At 39.9% G+C, this 15,735-nt stretch overlaps 1 long non-coding RNA gene across 1 annotated transcript in view; it reads left to right on the forward strand.

Annotated features, from left to right (window-relative positions):
• Positions 1 to 8,754, forward strand: part of LOC130176578 (uncharacterized) — a 140,470-nt gene extending 131,716 nt beyond the window's left edge. Inside the window, exon 3 of the long non-coding RNA XR_008828890.1 lies at positions 8,688 to 8,754. This is a non-coding gene — a long non-coding RNA (uncharacterized LOC130176578). The remainder of the gene's footprint in view (positions 1 to 8,687) is intronic.
• Positions 8,755 to 15,735: the final 6,981 nt, after the last annotated feature.

Here is a 15,735-nt window from a genome sequence, read left to right on the forward strand (position 1 = left end):
CACGAACAATAGTTGCCAGTTTCACAGTTAAGACATGACCAGTTGTCTGGCAACATGTTTAGTATGCAGCAAGCAGAGCGTATCACACACAAAGATGGAAGAGATTTTCTGTGGTTCACACAATCCAAAAGAAGCTATCAATTCCCTGACATAAGAGTGAATGGATATGGCTGATGTTAAGGCGATGTTATCGGCGTCCACATACTAAATCCATGAGGGAAGCAAGACAGTGAGGTTCATGCTTGTATTGCCTGAGAGAGAAACAGTGTAAATCGAAACGCATGCTCTTTGTCGAGTTATCATGGGTCAGGGACATGTGTATGTGTGTATGTGTGAGTGATCAAGGGAGAGAGAGTTGCATGGGGTTTGTTATATAATGCTGCTGAACCAGTTTTTGTGATTTTTGGGTAGGTCACATTGTGACATCTCTGGACTGACAGATGTGCTTATTGAAAAAAAAAAAAAAAAGCCTGTTCAAATTTGGTAAATCTGGTATTTTATAGGCCAAAGTGCTGCATTATCCAGTTGATGTCAGGTCATGTCGGTTATTATCAGAGCAGTGTTTTTTCAATATTATTACTCTGTTTATAGCGACCTACTGACCCAAAAAGGCAGAAAACCAAATGTGGTCACAAAACATAAGCTCATTTCCCCTCGGAAATTTGAATGAGTGTAATATCAGACGCAGCTTAAGGACAGAGAAATGTTCCCTCATAATTTGAAATGTGTACAATTCATCCAGATTCCATCATGCTACATTGCTAACTGAAACATTAAGCTATAAAAATATCTTTGGTCTCCCTTTTCCAAAACACTACTAATGATTTCGTGAGTTGTAAGTTTCAAAGCGGCCTCTCACAAAGTTCATAGAGTGCGTCTACACATAAAAAAAACATACTAGCATTTAATCTAATAGGCCTAGAGGCCTCTTGACTTTCTCATTTAGCTCTTTTGTGTATGTCAGAGTAAGGGGCAAAAGGGGAACACGGGGCCTTAGCAGTAATTTCACCAGAGTGAAGTGTATTGCAGATGGGAATTATTAATTTGTATCTGCTTTGCCTCAGTTCTACCATTTACTGAAGAGGGGAAAAGTGTCACTCTATTCAATTTTTGTGTTTCTGAAGTCTCTGGTCTCAAGCACAGCCTGGTCCAGGGTCGTGAGTGTTAAATGTCAAGCCTTGTAGTGAGCTGTCAAAGAACAGAATAGGCCCGGGATGATTGATGACTGGAGAGCCTGAAACCAAAACCTCCCAATTGCAAATGCTACCTTGCGTCAGTCTTCTTACCCCCCGCTTTCTCACTCCTGATAGTTGCTCACCACACGGCCAGGGCAGCTTCCACATGTACAATCACACACAGTCACACACATTTATACTTCAACATACTGTACTACCATGAGTAAAAGTGTCTCCTCTGCACACAGCCAAGAGTTTGCTTTGTATGTATGTGGGGTAGATCCCTTCTAAGGTCTCCAAGCATTTAATTCCACCAAAGAAAAGTGAATCAGTGCTTTCATTTTGGCTTTGACGGTTTTAGTAATAGGGAGTTGTCAGAACTTTTGGAAATAACTTCTGTTCTGAGCTCCGATGACAAGATTATTAATGGCTCAGGCGAGACCGTACTCAGCCCCATGCATATTCAGTGGAACCATACAGATGGGCTTCTGGCTGTGAAAAGTTTTCTGCTGTCTGCTATAGGTCAATTAGTCTACAGTTCAACATCTTAATGTTTGTCAGTTTGCCTAATAAAAGTTACACAGTAAGTCCACACTGCAGTTCAATCCCATTAGTAGCATAAATGTAAGATAATATGAGTATAATATGTTATTTTGATTCATTCGTATAATATAAGTCTTACATCATTTGCCATATAAATACTCTTAGATCAAATCTAAAAGAGCTTAATAAAACATATACATATAAATCATGTGCTTTAATGTTCAAAATTCCCCGAGGGCGCTCATATGTTCAATGTAATTATTGTATATTGACAGCCCATGGGATCTAACACAGTGCAAATATTTATGTCTGCTAGTGTGAGACAGCTTTAACAAGGAGCACTTCCGATGAAGATATCTCCCTGAACGCAGAAACGATCAAAGACTGTCATAGCATTACAATAGTTCCATTTGTCTGCCTTGGCAGGGACAGACATCCTGCTTACCGGATGGTTAATCAGAGACTCCCTCTATCATCTTCATCAGGATTGCCTGTGGTTTCGGGGAATGTGTAAAAACGTGCTCACATTTCTTTATCTTCTTTTCTCCCACCGCCACTCACTTGTCCCCTCCACCCCCCCCCACCCCCCCAGATACTATCTCCTCTCAAAGCACTGCCTGTTTAGCAGATCAACGAATTATCTTTTTTCTAACCCTCAGCGCACTAATTACAATTCATCGCAGCTTTATGTATTCTCTGAGGGAGAAAAGCGCAAAGTATAAAGCCGTGATTCTGGTGTGACAATTGTTGTTGTTGAGGCATATGATACTCCTACACATGTCAGCCTGAAGTCCCCTATTAAAGCAGGCATCATTTCACTCACCTGAAGCAGAGAGCAAAGAGGCTGTGAAATCACAGCGTCAGAGGAGCTCAACACCTGTCAATCTGACCCGCAGTGACAGGCCACGCTCCTCTTGCCCACATTAATAACACAGATAAACATAAAGCTAAATACCAGGCCATGCTCTGTTAACTTTTATGTGGTTAAGAATGATTGGCTTTTTGCTTCACTACACCAGAGGGATCAAAGTACCCGGGAAGGATATCAGAGTGTTAGTCTCCCAGTAGAAACCCTGCTCTGTTCCTTTTACCTTTCATGCATATATAATTGTGAGTGTTCCCTCTCAGTGCTACCTGCAACCACTGTGGACAAGTCACACACAGTATTGAGTGATATGTTGTTTACCGGCTTGGCAGGCTGCTGCAGTGGGACGGTTTATGCAGCACGTATATGATGAGTTCTATGTGTAAACATCCTATAGCTTTGTAACGTATAATTAATACCCGCCCCTTTTTAAATGACGCTAAATGACAAATACAGCATTAGCATTCAAAGCTGATTTTACAAGTTTTGTATTGTACAAGTATTGTCTGTAAATTTATTGTATTGTTATGCAATTATTATATGATATCATATATTTTATTTAGTCTTCTGAATTAAAAGTTATTAAATTATAATATTATTCAGAATTTCTTGTTGAAAGCTGACTCTTTGCCTTAGGATATGAATTTAAATTTGGTTTAAAGCATGATTTACTAATAAAATACATCTTGTAAAATTTGGTGTCAGATTCAAACACTATTTTTTGAAAAATAATACCCCTACCAAAGAGCCATATTTCACAGCTTGACATTTAAAAGGGTGGAATTGAAGGTCGTTAAGAGGCAGGGGATGCGGGCAGACGTCTGCAACTGTTTGTTTACCACACCGCTCATTGGTGTCAGACTTCCTGACATTCTTGTACCTTATCTTCACTGTTCTGAAGTCTGCAAACTGGTGCCAGTGAACAAGGGGGATGTGTGTGGGGTCTACTTCCATGGCACTGCATTGCGCTCACACCGGGACTGAGTCCAAAAGAGCCAGGCTTGTGCTTTTGAGGAGTCGGGGTCAGGAGAGATTAACCCATCTGATCCGGCAGCGCTGGGAGAAATTTGACTGAGTGTGGAGCAGAGGTGCTGCAGAGGGCAGTGCAGGCCGGAACAGGTTCAGCCCCTGCTTGCTTATCTCCGGGCCCCACTGTCGACAAAACTCCCTTGGTCAAAGAGTGCTGAGAGTGGTGTAAAAAGCATGTTTACAGTTCGAGGAGGTCAAGGACTTGAGGACAGATAACTATTAACAGAATAATACCGTAGTCATTCAAAAGAGAGGACGACATGGATGCTGGTTTAATGTGAATTTATCATAACAATTCACTTTCAATGTTACCTAAAAAAAAAACATTCAAAAAAAATTCTTTAAAAATATTAAAAAGTTAAACTTTAATAATGAGATAATTTTAATATTTCAAATAATAAACAAGATAAATAAACATTAATTTACAGACAACCGCAATATACATAAATCATGACAGGACAGTGACAGTACACTCTTTCAGAGATACTGTATTATTGTATTCACCCACTCTGTACAGTATGTTTAAGCTGCCAGTGTGTAATGGTTTCCTTGTCGAGTCATTCTTCATCATTTTACTGTATTTAAATATAGACTCAAAGGAACATGTGAGCCAGCTGGCAAGGATGATAATCTCCAGACCTTGAAGTATTCTTTTTTTTTTTTCCTAACACATGAAGGATCAATTACACATGCCTGAGTAAATAGGTGACAAAAACACAGTGGAGTACCTCGCCCTATAGCTCGACGGGGCAGCTGCGAGGTTGTCAGTCACGACGATGAATAGTGTCACACACTTCTTTGAGGTCTCTGCCTTCTTTAAGGCGTGTGATCAGACTTGGAACTTGGAGCCCTCTGTATCCATGCAGAATAACATTAGTGACAGGTGGTCTGCTACTTTAGTAGGAATTGCGTCTCTGTAACAAACTCACTGAGGAAATAAACAGGAGCCAATGGAGGGAAATTTAATTTCTTCTTCAAATTCTTCTTACATTACCCTGCAGGATTAGAGCATAGTAAAACTGCGGTAGATGCCAGTGAGAACTAATGTTATTTCACTGTGTTTCCAGTGGCTGACAGCAAGGACTGACATCTCCCCTAAAGGTTTGGTGACCTCCATTCTTGCCCAAACCTGTCTAAACATACTATCTTCACATTGTTCCAGGGGTTAGCAATGTGAAGCAGCTGTTTCCCTGTATATGAGTTCAGTCTGAGCCTCACTCTACAACACCCCCTACTTCTTCCCCTCCCCCCTTTTTTCACTCTCTCTCTCTCACAGATGCAAACACAAAAAACATTTTTTTCTGTCATTCTCTCATCTGGCTGTTTTGTCTCCTTATGCACTACAGCTATGCCCCTTGAGAGCAATTACTGCATGAAGTCAAACATCATAATGATTTGATCAATGAAAACGATGTAGATAAATGTGAAAGAGAGAAGGATAGACAGTATAGACATAGAACTGACGACTAAAGCTAAAAATTGTGGGTAATCATAAGGTTGTATTTTTTCTGCCTTCATCTTTCAATTATTATGACAAATTTTAGTCTAATTTTAATTCTAAAATGCTTCATCAGACATCTTAATCACATGTTATTTCACAGTGTAATTTTACATTCTTTCATAATTCCCTTCATTGTCTGCAAATGTTTTATGGCAGCAACTGACTAACTAATGTTGCTATATTTTCTAATAAATGCTGTATTTTATTTTGTTTTTTCCTCAAGCTAAAGATGTTAAAATATCTGCTCTCTGCTGTTTACGTTTCAGGCCGTGTGGTCCTTACTTTTTGTTGCAATCAAGCATGAATTCATATTAAATGCGACTGCATCCATCAGCACCTCCTTGGCAGCGCAGTTGTCTGGCTCTCGGTGTTTAATCTATTAAAGTGCACCCTTGCCTTTTTCCATGACATTGAGAATCTGAAACTGGCTTTGAGCTGACATCATGTTTGAGGATCAGACTTCCATTGACACGGGCATACTCATATCTCCTTGTCTTATTGATGCCATGACTTTAAGGTTATTGAGCTGTTTTTTTCCCCAGTTGCATAATCCCTCTCTGTTAAAATAATATTGGAAATGTTAAATGTAGCAACAGTGAGAGATGTATACACCAAACTAGACAATAACCTTGTATCTAATATTTTACTAATACACAATGCCCATGGTCATATGGCCTCAAGCCAATTACTGCAGATGCTTAAACTGATAATATACATTCCTTCATTTTGCCTTTTGATATAATAGTCAATGAGCTTATACACAATTTATGAAAGGTACAGTAATATTTACTATGCTTAATGTAAGAGCATTGCTCCTCCCCAAAGACAATGTGTCTGTGAGGAAGTGATGCACTTACAGGTTTAGTGATTTTTCTAATAAAAACTGGGAGAAAATACAACTTTAAGAGACATATTTTTACACCTCGTAATTACTGTTATATTACACTAGTGTGGGCACAACAGCGAAGCAGCGACTGCTTATCACCAAAGGTGTCACCAGAATCAAGATAAGATGGAATCTTGCAGATTGTCTGTTTTAGTATTTTTCAAAGAAAGGAAAGTGGAACTCTCATAAGTGATTCTTCTTACCATTATTTTACATTTAAACTCTTTGTGTTGACATCTGCGGAAAAAAAAAGGAACTACTGCCAGTGACGTGATTAGCCTAAGCAATGCTGCAACAAGGAGAGAAAAGAAAGCGGCAGTAGCTGGTACTTTAAAGTGTCAGAGTCTTTGTAGCAATGACTAGTTTATGATGCTGATGTCAAGCATCACACTCAATGAGGCCTTTGTCCCAAGCTGAGACCAGGGCAGTGGGAAAACTGCCCACTCTTAGTCGGCAGGCCCATCCATCTTTCCATGAGGCCTTGCCGTCCCCTTTGCACCAAAACTCTTGTGTATTAAAGATCTCTTGGGTTAATGCGCTGGAAAATTGGCTTGCATTTTTATTGGTGGAGGCCAGCTAAATGAAAGAAAAACAACTCATGGAGGGTAGAAAAGGACGAGAAAAATATCTGGAGGAGTGATTGTGGAGGGGCAGGCCCTCAAGACTTGTTTCCTGTGACTTCGATAAAAGAGAACCCTATGTCTGACATGCCAGAGAAGATATTGTGCTCGGGCTCGAGTGTAGCTCCATCCATTTATCATTACCGTCATAACCAGCGGTTGTTACTGCTGAAGTATTGACCCGGTCATGATGTCTGTAATAGGACATTACAGATAAATCTACAGAGAACACCAGCAACGATAGAAACAGTACAAAAATTATACTGTTTTCATCCTGCTTCACCTCTATAATCAAAGATTATATCGCATGTTAAATTAATCAACACCTTTTTTTTTTCCTGTTTTGGATATTGTAAATCTATAAAACTACAGTGTCAGCTAACTGATGTATTAGCTCCAATAGGAAGTTTACCTCTGAGGCTCTTATTGACACATGCAGACTGCTTGTGTCACCTACTGCCTCTCATTCGTTTTGATGAAGGAGCTTAAGTCAAGCCTCAGCACGGACCGCATCAGTGCGATCAATGAGCGAGGAGTGACTGACCTACTGGACACATTTATGGGTGTGGGAGGCTAATTAGGAACCACTTCCCAGGCTTGGAAAGACAAGCCCCCAGAACAGCTGCTGGTCAGCACTGGACTCCTATCCCTGGGTCAAATAGGTGGCAGCTCGTCACGGACAGTGACACAGCTATAGGTCTAGAGAGGCCAATTTGCTTAATGGCTAGCCCTGGGGCTGGGGACTCCCAGTATTTCTTTACTTGGACACTTGTAGATGACAGTGCAAGAGCCAAAACGATCCACTTTATCACAGCCAGTCTCATAGGAGAGGTATGACCAGAGTCATTTTACAGGAGAGTCTTTTGTCTTTAAAAGTGAATTTAATGAAGTGGAGTAATGAAAGTTTTGGTAGTAATTTATTCAAAAATTGTTTAATGCTGCACTAACCGTTAAATTGTTTAAATGCACAGAAATAGTTGAAAGCAAAGACATTTTTTTTTACCAGTGGGGTGAGGATGTTATCTTGTCACAAGCAGCTCTGGAGGGCTTTATGTCAAATGTGGTCATTGACATCAGCAATCTTAACTGTAGGGTTTACTTTCTTTTTTTCACGATTATGCCCCTGAGGGTCAAAATGCTTTGGTCCCAGACGTCTCTTAACACACAGATGTTACAGTAACACAGGCAGGAAATCATGCCCAAACATCACCTTTGACCCCACATGTCAGCTGATCCACCATCACCTCTTTTGAAATAGACTCTCAACTTCTATAAATTACCAGATTTTCCCACCATGTCCCTCCATTCATTTTGTCTGGCTCCAGCCATTTTCCACTACAGACCCTGCGGTCAACTAATAGTGATTGCACAGTTGCTGAAAATCTGTCCCCTTGGGTTCACAGAGGTCAAAGGGCTCACACCAGGGTCAGAGCCTGTCTTTATGTCTCTTCCCACCAAAGGCTTTGTGATGAATAGAGAGCCCCAGGAAACAAAAGCTTTCAGCAAAGACAAGCAACTTTGCTCAATACATCAGCACCTCCACTCACTGCCGCCCTCCCTGGTAAAAACACACTTTCTAACTGAGATAATGTGAGATTGAGGGGGATCAAAATCCACAAAGACATTTAAAGTAAGCAAAGATGAGAAGTGAAAACAGGAGAAATTTATAATTCGATATTCAGACCATATGTAGCCACTGGAAAGAGAAATAGACTAAACACAGTCATGCAACAGCGCTGCTAGGCACTAAAAGACTGTTTGCTGTCATCACATAAAATTTGCGACTTGCAGATGTGCACATATACAACCTTTCTATATTACATGAATGCTACTTTCCAACTGCAAATGTTTTCCTTTATTTTTAAGAGAGCAGTTGCATCATCATGATGAAGATGTCTATAGCTCTATTACGAGCCTTTAGTTTAAGCGTCTGAGACAGCTTTTCTTCCTCAGCTTGTTTTCCCTATCATTGCATTTGACCCTTGTAAAACTGTATCAGCAAACTAATAACTGGGCTGGCCTCTAATCTACTGCCTTTGTTCCCTTCTCGTCTTATAATGTGTTGCAGATTCCAGAGGTTGAAACTGGCAGGGAGATTTTAAGCAAATGGCATCTGGTTAAAGGTCAGATTCGGGGGGCCCAGTGGGTGAAAGGTTGAATAACTCCAAGGAAGGTAGTGACCAAGTCTTTGGAGAGATGTTTTAGATCTAGTGTCAGGTAACTACTTATCCTACAATGTACTAATCCTTTAAAATATTAAATAAAAACATTTTATACCATTACTTGTGTGAGTGTTCAAAGACACAATTTAATAATATGTAAAAAGAAAAAAAAAAAACGAGCTAGACAAATTAGTAAAAAATGCTGCAAATGTGAAAAGTTGTATTTTTTAATCAGTTATTTACAACTTAATTATCGGTACAGATGTTTTTTTAAGATATGCAGATTTTTGTCACATTGGTTTATTGTTTTCCCAGGTTTCAAAAAAGTGAAGACAAGGGATCACAGTCTTGAGTTGAAACTGCAGGTGTGTAAAATGGAACATGCACTTTTCTTCTAAATTAGGCATTGAGGGCTTGGAGCGAGCAGTGGGGAAATTAGTGGAATAACTGGTTGATTCTAACCAGATGATTGCCTCAGTTGGACACCAGAGAGTTTTCATTAGGTCTCTAATTTACAAGCCTCCCTCTGCATTCCAGCTCATGGACCAACTGCCCCAGGTCTTAAAGACCACCTTTAGCCTTTGCCCCTCGCAAAATCTTTTTGCCAAAGCCATGCACTTTGAATTTTGGCAATTACATTATGGTAGAGTTAAAAGTTAAAGTGTTGAAGAAATAGATTTTTAAACATAATCTTCATGCAGCTGCACTGTTCGTGATAATATGTTTTATTATACTAATGTATGTTAATATCATCATATCATCAAATGTCAGTAAGTAGTTACTACACCCCCTCATCAGTCAACAATGGATCTAACTATTATAATGTAAGATGACGCCATTAAACCGATGTTGTGGTTTACAGCAGACGTTGCACTAAAACATTTTTAAACATTTACACTTCGGGAATATCATCAGTTATACATGTGTATTTGTTCATTTTCTAGGGACAGTACACATTAATCAACATAAAAATAACGATGCGCAGAAGTTAGCCAAGCCAAGAGCAACACAAGCTAGTGACCACTAATGTGTCAAAGCATGTTTAAGATGGATGCTCTTGTGGATTGCTGAAACAAGGGAGTGTTGATATGGAGCTGTAAAGATTACAGTAGTTACAGAAAACAAATTCTCATTAAAAATCAGTAGAGAAAAAAAAAGTGAACTCTTGTCTTCCCAGTTTTATCAGATTCCATATGGTGCTGATACTGTATTGTTGTTTCCACATAAGTCAGGGAACAGTAGTAACTACACTCCTGCCATCTCTGCTATGATGTGTTATATACTGGATCTTTTATTGTACAGATTAACATTTTACATTTAGCCCTATTGCAGTGTAGTAAAAATACGAATAATTCAAATTAACTGACTACACTCGCTGTTTGAATGGTTACTACAAATACATATTTGGGATGTCTTTCCATCGGGCGTAATCCATATACTAACTCACTATTAAAAGAAAAACATTCTCACCTTCCAACATTGTGAAAAAAATGTATTGTTCAGTAGACTCTCTTGGTGAGAGTTTATATATCTATTGGTTGCCAAGTGAAAGCATTATTTCAACTTTCAATTATTGATTTAACTTTTGAATTAATAAAGAGAAACAAGACCAAAAACAAACCATTTTGCAGTAATTAAAGAACAGCATACTATATCTTCTTCTTCTTCTTCTTCTTCTTCTATAAAAAATTTATAAAATTTGTAATCCAGATAATTCAATACAGGAGCTTTTGTGATGATCATACCCAGCAGATAAAATTCTCAAGGTACCTACTTATATGTTATATTTATAGACTCTTCTACTAAAACATTGTAGGGCTCGCTGTCAGCTTTTTCCAAGGACACACAGACTTTTCCTCTAAGTTGAGCACCACCCTGGGTCGCTCTAATGGCTGATGACATATAAACCTTCAACCACTGTTCAGGATGTTTTTCCCCTTAAAAGTTCACTTTGATAAATGAACTTGTGTGTGTGCTGCACTAAACCTATGTTGAAGGAGACATCTATACAATACGACCCCGTACAAACACAAGCAAACACCCTGTTTTTCAGCCGTAAAGGGCCTCATTAAAGATTACGTGTTAGTAATGGTTTTTTATTTGCCGCTGAAAAACAATAACTGCGTTTCGTCAGAACTGACTATTACTGGCACGGTACAGCTGCAGTCGCATTTGGCACGGCAGATTACGAATGTTTACACCAAAGTCTTGGCTTAGAATGGGATTTATTTGATTCAGATAGTTTAGCATGCGCTGCGCTATAAGGCTCTCAAATTCATCATAAACAAATTTCTAAAATAAGCCGCAGTTTTTCTGGCATGATGGTGTTTGTAAACACTGGGGTGGATGCAGGCAGGCCATGCGCCTCTGCTAATGATGTTGTAGGAAGGCAAGGAACACTATGGGAGGCCCCATGCTGCTGCTTAACTCTCTCTTAGCTGCCAGGTCATGTGTGATTAAGAGGTTTGTGTTACCTGGAGCCCTGCTGAGGAACTTTCCCCTGGAGGGGAGTGTGTCCCATCCACCTAATCTGAAGAGGCTACGAATGGATACACCACCATTTACCAGTAGTTTTATCACTTTTTTTCCCAGGGGAGCTCTCTCAGGCTTCATATTCAATTTAGTAACCAGACAGCAGCTTACTCACCGCTGTAGATTAAACACTGGTTATATGACTGGGTTTTTACATTATGGATAAATTATCTAGCGTGAGGTAAATTTCTGTAGGTTATACATTTAAAAAGGAAAGTGAGCACATCTTTCACAGTGTAATTAAAATTCAAAGTGTATTGGAGTGACAAATTGGAAGAATGTAAAGAATTCATTTAATTTAAAATGAGATTTAAAATAGAAAAATGCACAAAGACTACACATGTACAGTATTTACTATCTCAGTGATCCATTTATAAACCTGTCAATAGATTGCAAATGAATATCCACAAAGTGCTTGTCCCCCTTTTTATATTGACCAAGGATAATAAATAGTCTTCAAATTGTCCCTGAAATTGTGTCCAACAGTGATTACAACTGGCATCCCGCTGTGTTTGTGTGCAGTTTCGCAGGGGTGGAGATGAGTGGGGTGGGGGGGTTGGGGGGGGGTGGTGGTGGTGGTGGTGGAGGGGGATAGAGCTTAGACAGTTGTGGGTTAGGAGGTGGCATGCAGGACAAAGAAAAAGTATCAGAGAGAGAGAAGTATAAGCATGACCATGCTCCTGTCCTTGTTTGTAAAGTGATGAATGAGTGGACTGTGCAGTGCTGCAGGCACTGTGGTATTTGAGAGTTGTCTTCAAAGGAGCGAGCCGTGATCCATGTGCAGAGCGACTCTAGTCCCACCACCAAAATCCACAACAGCAGCACTGGAACCTGTTGTCACTTTCAGAATAAATGCCACCACTGCTTTCTGGTTCTGTAAAAGGCCTGTTTGCATTGGTACATTTTGTAAATGCAGCTGTAAAAGCAATAGGCATATGCTTTCAATTATGATCATTTGAGGAACACACTAATTCATCATTAGTTATTTCCTTTCAAAGCTCACAAATAATGTTTGGACATATGACTGTATTTGAATGGTCAAAATATTACATGTTGGGCAGCTGAAATCCAGTGCATCCTTATCCTCACTTAACTTTATCATTAAAAGTGAAATGAATAATCTAAACGACATGATTTAAAATCCTAAGCAGACACAAACAAGAGTGTTTGTTTACATTAGTGGCTTGTGTAAAAGCAGCATTAAAATAAGCACGTGTTCCCCAATTATGAGCATTTTGAGAAAAACAATGAGACAAGTCACAATGAGAAATTATGATATTTTATCAAAGACTCAAAGTTGTCATTACATGGTCAAAAAAACTTGTGTATTGGGTCATTGATGTGTCAAAAGATGTGTATTGGGTCACTGATAAATTGCAGACGTTTAAAATCTGCTGGCATCTAATCCTTGACTTACTCTTATCAAATCCAAATGAATCTAAACAACTAAATGTGTTCAAATTCTAAGCAGATGCCAAACAAAATGTTCACAGCAACTGTGTGCACTCATTTTTTATTCCCATTTTCTAAAGGCTGCACATTCTTAACTTTTATTTTGTTGATTTGTTTTGCTGTCGAACAATGAATCGGTTCACTGTAATAATGTCAAAGGAATAAAATTTAATGATGACTCCAACCCTTCAGCCAGAGTACCTTTGCTGGTGCCAGAGTGGTTGTGGTTCAAGCAGAGAGCACTGAGGAGACAACTGATATTGTCAGCATGTTGAGTTGTTGCAGTGTTGTGAGTGGGAGAGGGAGAGCCAGGGGAGCCCCAAACAGGACAGGGCCGCGAGTTCCGCCAGCTGCACCCTGTCTTTGAGGAGGGGATGGAGAGCTTCTCGTTGAGGTTGGCAAACGCTGGCTCATAAACTTTCCCCTGTCTCTCCCTTTGATTTTCCTTGGACATCTGCCTGGCCCTCCCATCAGGAATGTGCAGCAGCTGTTTGCTGCAAGTGTCTTCGCCGTGTGAACTCGGGCTTGTGCACGGGTCCTGGCTTAATGAATTGAGCCAATTCAAACTGGGTCGCCTGGGACACTGGGCCCTGGTGCATAACTCTGCTCCGGGGATGACAAGCAAGCTCAAAGGAGGAGGCTGGGAAATGTATATTATAGAGGTTAACCATTTGCCCCCATACTGTAATTGGCTTAGATTGTCTAGCAACCGGATTTGCAGGGGCAGAACCTGCCTCTTGCTGCAGTGCAAAAGTTCAGCTGCAGACGACACGATTGTGTGATCTTATGTGTGCATGAAAGGGAGTGAGAGAATATGTGTAAACTTGAGTGGAATGTATGGACAGACAGCAGATCCACAGGAAAAGTACAACAAGGTGTGTGAGGCAGATTTAGTTTGATACATCCAACGCAGAGTGATAAAGTTTATGCAGTTTATTGCAAGGAATGGAAGACATTCGTCCTGCAAACAGGAATTCCTTTATTTTTCCTAAGCCAACGAAAGGTCCAGACTTTACTCAGAGTGCTCATCCAGACTTTAGAATAAGATAGACAAGAGGATTACTGATAATGTGACCGGTCTTCATTCAAGAAGAGCTGGCAAACATGACTGAGCTGAGTGACGGGGAGAAGAATCTGATGCTGCTTGTTTTGTTTGAACGAGGAGATTAAGGAGAGTAAGAACATAGAATTCAGGAAAGTAAATGCCACTGTGAGATTGCCACCTTTGTCAAGCCGGTCAGGCCCCCGTCTTTAAAGCAGTTGCAGAACTTGTATTGTTATAACCAGAAAAGGCCTTTTTTAAAATAAAAAAAAAAAAAAAAAAAAAAAAACTGGTAGAAAACCATTCACTTCTAGCATTAAACACATATAAGCATGTTGTTTATTATATTTCCTGAGAGCGCATGTCAGATACTGATGAGCCCTTCATGTTCATTTGTCTTTAGTCTTGCCGTTGTGTTTTTTTTGTTCTTGTGTATTCCTGTATGACTGGCCACGCAGCGCAGTCAGGGGAACTCCATGAGCCATGATGAGTTGTTTAAAATCTAATCAGAAACTAACAAGTCCCTGGTTATTTGTTTCTGCCTCAATACTTGAGAGTTCCCAGATGTTGTGGAAGGTAGGGAGTCGATTGTTTATACAGCGGCAAATCTCTCCCAAACACACACATTCTATCAGCCTTCATGGCTATCTATCAAGGGAGGCACAAGTTACAGTTTTTCTGAAGTCAGGCAGGCACATAAGCCCTTCGGCAGCAAATTACAACTCCCACCCCACCTGCTGAAGCCAGCGTGCTGGCGGCGCAGTGTTCAGACGGTAACCTGCCTCCGATCGATCGGTTGTTGTTGCAGCTGTGCTCTGGTTGATGGTTTATTTAAGCGGCTCCACATGCTTGTTGAGGGGAAGGCAGCTGAATACATAAAACAGGCTCTCAGAACCACTTTGTGGTCCGGCTAAGAGTAAATGGAATAATAAAAACCAAATGGTTTTATTCCATGTTGTAGGCTCATAAATCCAGGAAGTTGCGTCTTACCTTTATGATCTGACATATGTAGCATGTTAGGTTTTGTGGGATGGGTATAGGCTTGTCTTTAAGGCGTATGTCTGTTGAACTAGTTGAGCACATAATGCAGATTTAGTCAATTGTCACTGTTTCATCTGTATCAACTTACTGATACTGCATTCAATTTATAAACTGAGAATAAAGTGGCACCAACCGATTTATTTCAGTTGAAAATAGTGTAAAATCATAGCTGCTTAAATAGCAAACTAATGCAAATTTCAACAACCTGTATTTTTATATTTCTTTTTAAAGGCCTACATAAGTAATTATGAAACACACAGTATAATACAATAGCAATATCAGATCATAAGAGAACTGTCCTAGTGATATCCATGTCCTGCCCTGAGTGATTTAAGTCCTGTGTTTAGTCAGCTAGGCTTCAAGGTCAAGCCTTGACTCTCTTCAGAGAGGTCAGTGACATCCTCTCTGCATTCACACTGTTTCCTTCCCTTCAGCCAGAGGGGAGGATGTATCTCTAACTTCCTGCTGCCATACACACAGACAGGATATTACTAATTTGCTGTGCTATGCCTGACATTTCAAGTGTTCAAAAGTTACACGCTGCAGGACTGTAAGGGTTTTTCTGCTTTACTGCAGACTATCAGTGTTTGTTTGTTTGTTTTTTGAAACACAAACATCAATCAGAAAATCGCTGTTTGAACAAAAAGTTAAAGGAAAATGAAATCGCACTCAGATTTCATTCACTCCTCCTCATTAGAATTCAATGTATCCTTTTGAAATAGTCCTTTTTCACAGTAGTAGTATTACAGCTACTTACCTGGTAATAACTGCTATTGTAAATACAGCTGACAGGAAGCATTACCGCTGCCCTGCTTATCAACCTGTCAAAGGCTTTGCAAACAACTGATGACATCCTGTTCCTTCAGAGATTTAAAGACACAGCTTTT

This window comes from Seriola aureovittata, chromosome 10, assembly GCF_021018895.1.
Source record: "Seriola aureovittata isolate HTS-2021-v1 ecotype China chromosome 10, ASM2101889v1, whole genome shotgun sequence".
NCBI classification, from domain to species: Eukaryota; Metazoa; Chordata; class Actinopteri; order Carangiformes; family Carangidae; genus Seriola; species Seriola aureovittata.